Consider the following 13,865-nt stretch of genomic DNA (forward strand, 5'->3'; position numbering starts at 1 on the left):
ACATTTGTCCCAAACCTCCCTCCAGTTTTCAAAATATCCCAAACATCCCAATTTCGAGGCCTGAGCCATATTTTGGAGCCAAATTCTGGCTCTATTCACGTATTCGCAGTTTGATATTACGACTTTTTATACACAACATATGTTAAGTACTGGACGCGGTAGTGAGTCACAAATTTGCACAAACTCCCCTGCAGTTTTTAGAATTTCCCAAACATCCCAATTTCGAGGCCTGAGCCATATTTTGGAGCCAAATTCAGGCTCTCTTCACGTATTCGCAGTTTGAAATAACGACTTTTTATACCCAACATATGCCAAGTACTGAAAGCGGCAGTGAGTCACATTTTGCACAAATTCCCCTGCAGTTTTCGAAATATCCCAAATATCCCAATTTTGAGGCCTGAGCCATATTTTGGAGCCAAATTCTGGCTCTCTGCACGTATTCGCAGTTTGAAATTACGATTTTTATACCCAACATATGCGAAGTACTGAAAGCGACGTTTGGTCACATTTGTCCCAAACCTCCCTGCAGTTTTCAAAATATCCTAAATATCCCAATTTCGAGGCCTGAGCCATATTTTGGAGCCAAATTCTGGCTCTCTGCACGTATTCGCAGTTTGATATTACGACTTTTTACACCCAACATATGCCAAGTCCTGAAAGCGGCAGTGAGTCATATTTTGCCCAAACTCTCCTCCAGTTTACAAAATAACGCAAATATCCCAATTTTGAGGCCTGAGCCATATTTTGGAGCCAAATTCTGGCTCTCTGCACGTATTCGCAGTTTGAAATTACGATTTTTATACCCAACATATGCGAAATACTGAAAGCGACGTTTGGTCACATTTGTCCCAAACCTCCCTGCAGTTTTCAAAATATCCTAAATATCCCAATTTCGAGGCCTGAGCCATATTTTGGAGCCAAATTCTGGCTCTCTGCACGTATTCGCAGTTTGATATTACGACTTTTTACACCCAACATATGCCAAGTCCTGAAAGCGGCAGTGAGTCATATTTTGCCCAAACTCTCCTCCAGTTTACAAAATAAAGCAAATATCCCAATTTCGAGGTCTGAGCCATATTTTGGAGCCAAATTCTGGCTCTCTGCACGTATTTGCAGTTAGAAATTACATCTTTTTATACCCAACATATGCCAAGTACTGAAAGCGGCGTTTGGTCACATTTGTTCCAAACATCCCTGCAGTTATCAAAATATCCCAATTTCGAGGCCTGAGCCATATTTTGGAGCCAAATTCTGGCTCTATGCACGCATTCGCCGTTTGAAATTATGACTTTTTTATACCCAACATATGCGAAGTACTGAAAGCGGCGTTTAGTCACATTTGTCCCAATCCCCCCTGCAGTTTTCAAAATATCCCAAACATCCCAATTTCGAGGCCTGAGCCATATTTTGGAGCCAAATTCTAGTTCTCTGCACGTATTCGCAGTTTGAAATAACGACTTTTTATACCCAACATACGCCAAGTACTGAAAGCGGCGTTTGGTCACATTTGTCCCAAATCTAACTGCAGCTTTCAAAATATCCTAAACATCCCAATATCGAGGCCTGAGCCATATTTTGGAGCCAAATTCTGGCTCTCTGCACGTATTCGCAGTTTGATATTACGACTTTTTATACCCAACATATGCCAAGTCCTGAAAGCGGCAGTGAGTCATATTTTGCACAAACTCCCCTGCAGTTTTCAAAATATCCCAAACATCCCAATTTCGAGGCCTGAGCAATATTTTGGAGCCAAATTTTGGCTCTCTGAACGTATTCGCAGTTTGAAATTACGACTTTTTTATACCCAACATATGCGAAGGACTAAAAGCGGCGTTTGGTCACATTTGTCCAAAACCTCCCTGCAGTTTTCAAAATATCCCAAATATCCCAATATCGAGGCCTAACCCATATTTTGGAGCCAAATTCTGGCTCTTTGCACGTATTTGCAGTTTGATATTACGACTTTTTATACCCAACATATGCCAAGTACTGAAAGCGGCAGCGAGTCACATTTTGCACAAACTCCCCTGCAGTTTTCAAAATTTCCCAAACGTCCCAATTTCGAGGCCTGAGCCCTATTTTGGAGCCAAATTCTGGCTCCCTGACGTATTCGCAGTTTTAAATTACGACTTTTTATACCCAACATATGACAAGTCCTGAAAACGGCAGTGAGTCACATTTTGCACAAACTCCCCTACAGTTTTCAAAATATCCCAAACATCCCAATTTCGAGGCCTGAGCCATATTTTGGAGCCAAATTCTTGCTCTCTGCACGTATTTGCAGTTTGAAATTAAGGCTTTTTTATACCCAACATATGCGAAGTACTGAAAGCGGCGTTTGGTCACATTTGTTCCAAACTTCCCTGCAGTTTTCAATATATCCCAAATATCCCAATTTCGAGGCCTGAGCCATATTTTGGAGCCAAATTCTGGCTCTCTGCACGTATTCGCAGTTCGAAATTACGTCTTTTTATACCCAACATATGTCAAGTACTGAAAGCGGCGTTTAGTCACATTTGTCCCAATCCCCCCTGCCGTTTTCAAAAAATCCCAAACATCCGAATTTCGAGGCCTGAGCCATATTTTGGAGCCAAATTCTGGTTCTCTGCACGTATTCGCAGTTTGAAATAGCGACTTTTTATACCCAACATACGCCAAGTACTGAAAGCGGCGTTTGGTCACATTTGTCCCAAATCTAACTGCAGCTTGCAAAATATCCTAAACATCCCAATATCGAGGCCTGAGCCATATTTTGGAGCCAAATTCTGGCTCTCTGCACGTATTCGCAGTTTGATATTTCGACTTTTTATACCCAACATATGCCAAGTCCTGAAAGCGGCAGTGAGTCATATTTTGCACAAACTCCCCTGCAGTTTTCAAAACATCCCAAACATCCCAATTTCGAGGCCTGAGCCATATTTTGGAGCCAAATTCTGGGTCTATTCACGTATTCGCAGTTTGATATTACAACTTTTTATACCCAACATATGCTAAGTACTGGACGCGCAGTGAGTCACAAATTTGCACAAACTCCCCTGCAGTTTTTGAATTTCCCAAACATCCCCATTTCGAGGCCTGAGCCATATTTTGGAGCCAAATTCAGGCTCTCTTCACGTATTCGCAGTTTGAAATAACGACTTTTTATACCCAACATATGCCAAGTACTGAAAGCGGCGTTTGGTCACATTTGTCCCAAATCTAACTGCTGTTTTCAAAATATCCCAAACATCCCAATATCGAGGCCTGAGCCATATTTTGGAGCCAAATTCTGGCTCTCTGCACGTATTCGCAGTTTGATATTACGACTTTTTACACCCAACATATGCCAAGTCCTGAAAGCGGCAGAGTCGCATTTTGCACAAATTCCCCTGCAGTTTTCGAAATATCCCAAATATCCCAATTTCGAGGCCTGAGCCATATTTTGGAGCCGAATTCTGGCTCTCTGCACGTATTCGCAGTTTGAAATTGCGATTTTTATACCCAACATATGCGAAGTACTGAAAGCGGCGTTTGGTCACATTTGCCCCAAACCTCCCTGCAGTTTTCAAAATATCCTAAATATCCCAATTTCGAGGCCTGAGCCATATTTTGGAACCAAATTCAGGCTCTCTGCACGTAATCGCAGTTAGAAATTTCGACTTTTTATACCCAACATATGCCAAGTCCTGAAAGCGGCAGTGAGTCACATTTTGCACAAACTCCCCTGCAGTTTTCAAAATATCCCAAATATCCCAATTTCGAGGCCTGAGCCATATTATGGAGCCAAATTCAGGCTCTTTGCACATATTCGCAGTTTGAAATTGCAACTTTTTTATACCAACATATGGCATGTGCTGAAAGCGGCTTTCGGTCACATTTGTCCCAAACCTCCCTGCAGTTTTCAAAATATCCCAAACATCCCAATTTCGAGGCCTGAGCCGTAATTTGGAGCCAAATTCTGGCTCTTTGCACGTATTCGCAGCTTGATATTACGACTTTTTATACCCAACATATGCCAAGTACTGAAAGCGGCAGTGAGTCACATTTTGCACAAACTCCCCTGCAGTTTTCAAAATATCCCAAACGTCCCAATTTCGAGGCCTGAGCCCTATTTTGGAGCCAAATTCTGGCTCCCTGTCGTATTCGCAGTTTTAAATTACGACTTTTTATACCCAACATATGACAAGTCCTGAAAACGGCAGTGAGTCACATTTTGCACAAACTCCCCTACAGTTTTCAAAATATCCCAAACATCCCAATTTCGAGGCCTGAGCCATATTTTGGAGCCAAATTCTTGCTCTCTGCACGTATTTGCAGTTTGAAATTACGGCTTTTTTATACCCAACATATGCGAAGAACTGAAAGCGGCGTTTGGTTACATTTGTTCCAAACATCCCTGCAGTTTTCAATATATCCCAAATATCCCAATTTCGAGGCCTGAGCCATATTTTGGAGCCAAATTCTGGCTCTCTGCACGTATTCGCAGTTCGAAATTACGTCTTTTTATACCCAACATATGTCAAGTACTGAAAGCGGCGTTTAGTCACATTTGTCCCAATCCCCCCTGCAGTTTTCAAAATATCCCAAATATCCCAATATCGAGGCCTGACCCATATTTCGGAGCCAAATTCAGTTTCTCTGCACGTATTTGCAGTTTAAAATTACGACTTTTTTATACCCAACATATGCGATGTACTGAAAGCGGCGTTTGGTCACATTTGTCCCAAACCTCCCTCCAGTTTTCAAAATATCCCAAACATCCCAATTTCAAGGCCTGAGCCATATTTTGGAGCCAAATTCTGGCTCTATTCACGTATTCGCAGTTCGAAATTACGCCTTTTTATACCCAACATTTGCCATGTACTGAAAGCGGCGTTTGGTCACATTTGTCCCAAACCTCCCTCAAGTTTTCAAAATATCCCAAACATCCCAATTTCGAGGCCTGAGCCATATTTTGGAGCCAAATTCTGGCTCTATTCACGTATTCGCAGTTTGATATTACGACTTTTTATACCCAACATATGCTAAGTACTGGACGCGGCATTGAGTCACAAATTTGCAAAAACTCCCCTGCAGTTTTTAGAATTTCCCAAACATCCCAATTTCGAGGCCTGAGCCATATTTTGGAGCCAAATTCAGGCTCTCTTCACGTATTCGCAGTTTGAAATAACGACTTTTTATACCCAACATATGCCAAGTACTGAAAGCGGCGTTTGGTCACATTTGTCCCAAATCTAACTGCAGTTTTCAAAATATCCCAAACATCCCAATATCGAGGCATGAGCCATATTTTGGAGCCAAATTCTGGCTCTCTGCACGTATTCGCAGTTTGATATTACGACTTTTTACACCCAACATATGCCAAATCCTGAAAGCGGCAGAGTCACATTTTGCACAAATTCCCCTGCAGTTTTCGAAATATCCAAAATATCCCAATTTCGAGGCCTGAGCCATATTTTGGAGCCAAATTCTGGCTCTCTGCACGTATTCGCAGTTTGAAATTGCGATTTTTATACCCAACACATGCGAAGTACTGAAAGCGGCGTTTGGTCACATTTGTCCCAAACCTCCCTGCAGTTTTCAAAATATCCTAAATATCCCAATTTCGAGGCCTGAGCCATATTTTGGAGCCAAATTCAGGCTCTCTGCACGTACTCGCAGTTAGAAATTACGACTTTTTATACCCAACATATGCCAAGTCCTGAAAGCGGCAGCGAGTGACATTTTGCACAAACTCCCCTGCAGTTTTCAAAATATCCCAAATATCCCAATTTCGAGGCCTGAGCCATATTATGGAGCCAAATTCAGGCTCTTTGCACGTATTCGCAGTTTGAAATTGCAACTTTTTTATACCAACATATGGCATGTGCTGAAAGCGGCTTTCGGTCACATTTGTCCCAAACCTCCCTGCAGTTTTCAAAATATCCCAAACATCCCAATTTCGAGGCCTGAGCCGTAATTTGGAGCCAAATTCTGGCTCTTTGCACGTATTCGCAGCTTGATATTACGACTTTTTATACCCAACATATGCCAAGTACTGAAAGCGGCAGTGAGTCACATTTTGCACAAACTCCCCTGCAGTTTTCAAAATATCCCAAACGTCCCAATTTCGAGGCCTGAGCCCTATTTTGGAGCCAAATTCTGGCTCCCTGTCGTATTCGCAGTTTTAAATTACGACTTTTTATACCCAACATATGACAAGTCCTGAAAACGGCAGTGAGTCACATTTTGCACAAACTCCCCTACAGTTTTCAAAATATCCCAAACATCCCAATTTCGAGGCCTGAGCCATATTTTGGAGCCAAATTCTTGCTCTCTGCACGTATTTGCAGTTTGAAATTACGGCTTTTTTATTCCCAACATATGCGAAGAACTGAAAGCGGCGTTTGGTTACATTTGTTCCAAACATCCCTGCAGTTTTCAATATATCCCAAATATCCCAATTTCGAGGCCTGAGCCATATTTTGGAGCCAAATTCTGGCTCTCTGCACGTATTCGCAGTTCGAAATTACGTCTTTTTATACCCAACATATGTCAAGTACTGAAAGCGGCGTTTAGTCACATTTGTCCCAATCCCCCCTGCAGTTTTCAAAATATCCCAAATATCCCAATATCGAGGCCTGACCCATATTTCGGAGCAAAATTCAGTTTCTCTGCACGTATTTGCAGTTTAAAATTACGACTTTTTTATACCCAACATATGCGAAGTACTGAAAGCGGCGTTTGGTCACATTTGTCCCAAACCTCCCTCCAGTTTTCAAAATATCCCAAACATCCCAATTTCAAGGCCTGAGCCATATTTTGGAGCCAAATTCTGGCTCTATTCACGTATTCGCAGTTCGAAATTACGCCTTTTTATACCCAACATTTGCCATGTACTGAAAGCGGCGTTTGGTCACATTTGTCCCAAACCTCCCTCAAGTTTTCAAAATATCCTAAACATCCCAATTTCGAGGCCTGAGCCATATTTTGGAGCCAAATTCTGGCTCTATTCACGTATTCGCAGTTTGATATTACGACTTTTTATACCCAACATATGCTAAGTACTGGACGCGGCATTGAGTCACAAATTTGCACAAACTCCCCTGCAGTTTTTAGAATTTCCCAAACATCCCAATTTCGAGGCCTGAGCCATATTTTGGAGCCAAATTCAGGCTCTCTTCACGTATTCGCAGTTTGAAATAACGACTTTTTATACCCAACATATGCCAAGTACTGAAAGCGGCGTTTGGTCACATTTGTCCCAAATCTAACTGCAGTTTTCAAAATATCCCAAACATCCCAATATCGAGGCATGAGCCATATTTTGGAGCCAAATTCTGGCTCTCTGCACGTATTCGCAGTTTGATATTACGACTTTTTACACCCAACATATGCCAAATCCTGAAAGCGGCAGAGTCACATTTTGCACAAATTCCCCTGCAGTTTTCGAAATATCCAAAATATCCCAATTTCGAGGCCTGAGCCATATTTTGGAGCCAAATTCTGGCTCTCTGCACGTATTCGCAGTTTGAAATTGCGATTTTTATACCCAACACATGCGAAGTACTGAAAGCGGCGTTTGGTCACATTTGTCCCAAACCTCCCTGCAGTTTTCAAAATATCCTAAATATCCCAATTTCGAGGCCTGAGCCATATTTTGGAGCCAAATTCAGGCTCTCTGCACGTACTCGCAGTTAGAAATTACGACTTTTTATACCCAACATATGCCAAGTCCTGAAAGCGGCAGTGAGTCACATTTTGCACAAACTCCCCTGCAGTTTTCAAAATATCCCAAATATCCCAATTTCGAGGCCTGAGCCATATTATGGAGCCAAATTCAGGCTCTTTGCACGTATTCGCAGTTTGAAATTGCAACTTTTTTATACCAACATATGGCAAGTACTTAAAGCGGCTTTCGGTCACATTTGTCCCAAACCTCCCTGCAATTTTCAAAATATCCCAAACATCCCAATTTCGAGGCCTGAGCCGTAATTTGGAGCCAAATTCTGGCTCTTTGCACGTATTCGCAGCTTGATATTACGATTTTTATACCCAACATATGACAGGTCCTGAAAACGGCAGTGAGTCACATTTTGCACAAACTCCCCTACAGTTTTCAAAATATCCCAAACATCCCAATTTCGAGGCCTGAGCCATATTTTGGAGCCAAACTCTTGCTCTCTGCACGTATTTGCAGTTTGAAATTACGGTTTTTTATACCCAACATATGCGAAGAACTGAAAGCGGCGTTTGGTTACATTTGTTCCAAACATCCCTGCAGTTTTCAATATATCCCAAATATCCCAATTTCGAGGCCTGAGCCATATTTTGGAGCCAAATTCTTGCTCTCTGCACGTATTTGCAGTTTGAAATTACGGCTTTTTTATTCCCAACATATGCGAAGAACTGAAAGCGGCGTTTGGTTACATTTGTTCCAAACATCCCTGCAGTTTTCAATATATCCCAAATATCCCAATTTCGAGGCCTGAGCCATATTTTGGAGCCAAATTCTGGCTCTCTGCACGTATTCGCAGTTCGAAATTACGTCTTTTTATACCCAACATATGTCAAGTACTGAAAGCGGCGTTTAGTCACATTTGTCCCAATCCCCCCTGCAGTTTTCAAAATATCCCAAATATCCCAATATCGAGGCCTGACCCATATTTCGGAGCAAAATTCAGTTTCTCTGCACGTATTTGCAGTTTAAAATTACGACTTTTTTATACCCAACATATGCGAAGTACTGAAAGCGGCGTTTGGTCACATTTGTCCCAAACCTCCCTCCAGTTTTCAAAATATCCCAAACATCCCAATTTCAAGGCCTGAGCCATATTTTGGAGCCAAATTCTGGCTCTATTCACGTATTCGCAGTTCGAAATTACGCCTTTTTATACCCAACATTTGCCATGTACTGAAAGCGGCGTTTGGTCACATTTGTCCCAAACCTCCCTCAAGTTTTCAAAATATCCTAAACATCCCAATTTCGAGGCCTGAGCCATATTTTGGAGCCAAATTCTGGCTCTATTCACGTATTCGCAGTTTGATATTACGACTTTTTATACCCAACATATGCTAAGTACTGGACGCGGCATTGAGTCACAAATTTGCACAAACTCCCCTGCAGTTTTTAGAATTTCCCAAACATCCCAATTTCGAGGCCTGAGCCATATTTTGGAGCCAAATTCAGGCTCTCTTCACGTATTCGCAGTTTGAAATAACGACTTTTTATACCCAACATATGCCAAGTACTGAAAGCGGCGTTTGGTCACATTTGTCCCAAATCTAACTGCAGTTTTCAAAATATCCCAAACATCCCAATATCGAGGCATGAGCCATATTTTGGAGCCAAATTCTGGCTCTCTGCACGTATTCGCAGTTTGATATTACGACTTTTTACACCCAACATATGCCAAATCCTGAAAGCGGCAGAGTCACATTTTGCACAAATTCCCCTGCAGTTTTCGAAATATCCAAAATATCCCAATTTCGAGGCCTGAGCCATATTTTGGAGCCAAATTCTGGCTCTCTGCACGTATTCGCAGTTTGAAATTGCGATTTTTTATACCCAACACATGCGAAGTACTGAAAGCGGCGTTTGGTCACATTTGTCCCAAACCTCCCTGCAGTTTTCAAAATATCCTAAATATCCCAATTTCGAGGCCTGAGCCATATTTTGGAGCCAAATTCAGGCTCTCTGCACGTACTCGCAGTTAGAAATTACGACTTTTTATACCCAACATATGCCAAGTCCTGAAAGCGGCAGTGAGTCACATTTTGCACAAACTCCCCTGCAGTTTTCAAAATATCCCAAATATCCCAATTTCGAGGCCTGAGCCATATTATGGAGCCAAATTCAGGCTCTTTGCACGTATTCGCAGTTTGAAATTGCAACTTTTTTATACCAACATATGGCAAGTACTTAAAGCGGCTTTCGGTCACATTTGTCCCAAACCTCCCTGCAATTTTCAAAATATCCCAAACATCCCAATTTCGAGGCCTGAGCCGTAATTTGGAGCCAAATTCTGGCTCTTTGCACGTATTCGCAGCTTGATATTACGATTTTTATACCCAACATATGACAGGTCCTGAAAACGGCAGTGAGTCACATTTTGCACAAACTCCCCTACAGTTTTCAAAATATCCCAAACATCCCAATTTCGAGGCCTGAGCCATATTTTGGAGCCAAACTCTTGCTCTCTGCACGTATTTGCAGTTTGAAATTACGGTTTTTTATACCCAACATATGCGAAGAACTGAAAGCGGCGTTTGGTTACATTTGTTCCAAACATCCCTGCAGTTTTCAATATATCCCAAATATCCCAATTTCGAGGCCTGAGCCATATTTTGGAGCCAAATTCTGGCTCTCTGCACGTATTCGCAGTTCGAAATTACGTCTTTTTATACCCAACATATGTCAAGTACTGAAAGCGGCGTTTAGTCACATTTGTCCCAATCCCCCCTGCAGTTTTCAAAATATCCCAAATATCCCAATATCGAGGCCTGACCCATATTTCGGAGCCAAATTCAGTCTCTCTGCACGTATTTGCAGTTTAAAATTACGACTTTTTTATACCTAACATATGCGAAGTACTGAAAGCGGCGTTTGGTCACATTTGTCCCAAACCTCCCTCCAGTTTTCAAAATATCCCAAACATCCCAATTTCAAGGCCTGAGCCATATTTTGGAGCCAAATTCTGGCTCTATTCACGTATTCGCAGTTCGAAATTACGCCTTTTTATACCCAACATTTGCCATGTACTGAAAGCGGCGTTTGGTCACATTTGTCCCAAACCTCCCTCAAGTTTTCAAAATATCCCAAACATCCCAATTTCGAGGCCTGAGCCATATTTTGGAGCCAAATTCTGGCTCTATTCACGTATTCGCAGTTTGATATTACGAATTTTTATACCCAACATATGCTAAGTACTGGACGCGGCATTGAGTCACAAATTTGCACAAACTCCCCTGCAGTTTTTAGAATTTCCCAAACATCCCAATTTCGAGGCCTGAGCCATATTTTGGAGCCAAATTCAGGCTCTCTTCACGTATTCGCAGTTTGAAATAACGACTTTTTATACCCAACATATGCCAAGTACTGAAAGCGGCGTTTGGTCACATTTGTCCCAAATCTAACTGCAGTTTTCAAAATATCCCAAACATCCCAATATCGAGGCCTGAGCCATATTTTGGAGCCAAATTCTGGCTCTCTGCACGTATTCGCAGTTTGATATTACGACTTTTTACACCCAACATATGCCAAATCCTGAAAGCGGCAGAGTCACATTTTGCACAAATTCCCCTGCAGTTTTCGAAATATCCAAAATATCCCAATTTCGAGGCCTGAGCCATATTTTGGAGCCAAATTCTGGCTCTCTGCACGTATTCGCAGTTTGAAATTGCGATTTTTATACCCAACACATGCGAAGTACTGAAAGCGGTGTTTGGTCACATTTGTTCCAAACCTCCCTGCAGTTTTCAAAATATCCTAAATATCCCAATTTCGAGGCCTGAGCCATATTTTGGAGCCAAATTCAGGCTCTCTGCACGTACTCGCAGTTAGAAATTACGACTTTTTATACCCAACATATGCCAAGTCCTGAAAGCGGCAGTGAGTCACATTTTGCACAAACTCCCCTGCAGTTTTCAAAATATCCCAAATATCCCAATTTCGAGGCCTGAGCCATATTATGGAGCCAAATTCAGGCTCTTTGCACGTATTCGCAGTTTGAAATTGCAACTTTTTTATACCAACATATGGCAAGTACTTAAAGCGGCTTTCGGTCACATTTGTCCCAAACCTCCCTGCAATTTTCAAAATATCCCAAACATCCCAATTTCGAGGCCTGAGCCATATTATGGAGCCAAATTCAGGCTCTATGCACGTATTCGCAGTTTGATATTACGAATTTTTATACCCAACATATGCCAAGTACTGAAAGCGGCAGTGAGTCAAATTTTGCACAAACTCCCCTGCAGTTTTCAAAATATCCAAACGTCCCAATTTTGAGGCCTTAGCCATATTTTGGAGTCAAATTCTGGCTCTCTGCACGTATTCGCAGTTTTAAATTTCGACTTTTTATACCCAACATATGGCAAGTCCTGAAAACGGCAGTGAGTCACATTTTGCACAATCTCCCCTGCATTTTTCTAAATATCCTAAACATCCAAATTTCAAGGCCTGAGCCATATTTTGGAGCCAAATTCAGTCTCTCTGCACGTATTTGCAGTTTGAAATTACGACTTTTTTATACCCAACATATGCGAAGTACTGAAAGCGGCGTTTGGTCACATTTGTCCAAAACCTCCCTCCAGTTTTCAAAATATCCCAAACATCCCAATTTCAAGGCCTGAGCCATATTTTGGAGCCAAATTCTGGCTCTATTCACGTATTCGCAGTTCGAAATTACGTCTTTTTATACCCAACATATGCCAAGTACTGAAAGCGGCGTTTGGTCACATTTGTCCCAAACCTCCCACAAGTTTTCAAAATATCCCAAACATCCCAATTTCGAGGCCTGAGCCATATTTTGGAGCCAAATTCTGGCTATATTCACGTATTCGCAGTTTGATATTACGACTTTTTATACCCAACATATGCTAAGTACTGGACGCAACACTGAGTCACAAATTTGCACAAACTCCCCTGCAGTTTTTAGAATTTCCTAAACATCCTAATTTCGAGGCCTGAGCCATATTTTGGAGCCAAATTCAGGCTCTCTTCACGTATTCGCAGTTTGAAATAACGACTTTTTATACCCAACATATGCCAAGTACTGGAAGCGGCGTTTGGTCACATTTGTCCCAAATCTAACTGCAGTTTTCAAAATATCCCAAACATCCCAATATCGAGGCCTGAGCCATATTTTGGAGCCAAATTCTGGCTCTCTGCACGTATTCGCAGTTTGATATTACGACTTTTTACACCCAACATATGCCAAGTCCTGAAAGCGGCAGTGAGTCATATTTTGCCCAAACTCTCCTCCAGTTTACAAAATAACGCAAATATCCCAATTTCGAGGTCTGAGCCATATTTTGGAGCCAAATTCTGGCTCTCTGCACGTATTTGCAGTTAGAAATTACATCTTTTTATACCCAACATATGCCAAGTACTGAAAGCGGCGTTTGGTCACATTTGTTCCAAACATCCCTGCAGTTTTCAAAATATCCCAAATATCCCAATTTCGAGGCCTGAGCCATATTTTGGAGCCAAATTCTGGCTCTATGCACGCATTCGCAGTTTGAAATTATGACTTTTTTATACCCAACATATGCGAAGTACTGAAAGCGGCGTTTAGTCACATTTGTCCCAATCCCCCCTGCAGTTTTCAAAATATCCCAAACATCCCAATTTCGAGGCCTGAGCCATATTTTGGAGCCAAATTCTGGTTCTCTGCACGTATTCGCAGTTTGAAATAACGACTTTTTATACCCAACATACGCCAAGTACTGAAAGCGGCGTTTGGTAACATTTGTCCCAAATCTAACTGCAGCTTTCAAAATATCCTAAACATCCCAATATCGAGGCCTGAGCCATATTTTGGAGCCAAATTCTGGCTCTCTGCACGTATTCGCAGTTTGATATTTACACTTTTTATACCCAACATATGCCAAGTCCTGAAACGGCAGTGAGTCATATTTTGCACAAACTCCCCTGCAGTTTTCAAAATATCCCAAACATCCCAATTTCGAGGCCTGAGCAATATTTTGGAGCCAAATTTTGGCTCTCTGAACGTATTCGCAGTTTGAAATTACGACTTTTTTATACCCAACATATGCGAAGGACTAAAAGCGGCGTTTGGTCACATTTGTCCCAAACCTCCCTGCAGTTTTCAAAGTTTGAAATGCAGTTTGAAATTATGACTTTTTATACCCAACATATGCGAAGTACTGAAAGCGGCGTTTAG

This window comes from Procambarus clarkii, chromosome 76 (genome assembly GCF_040958095.1).
Source record: "Procambarus clarkii isolate CNS0578487 chromosome 76, FALCON_Pclarkii_2.0, whole genome shotgun sequence".
NCBI lineage: Eukaryota > Metazoa > Arthropoda > Malacostraca > Decapoda > Cambaridae > Procambarus > Procambarus clarkii.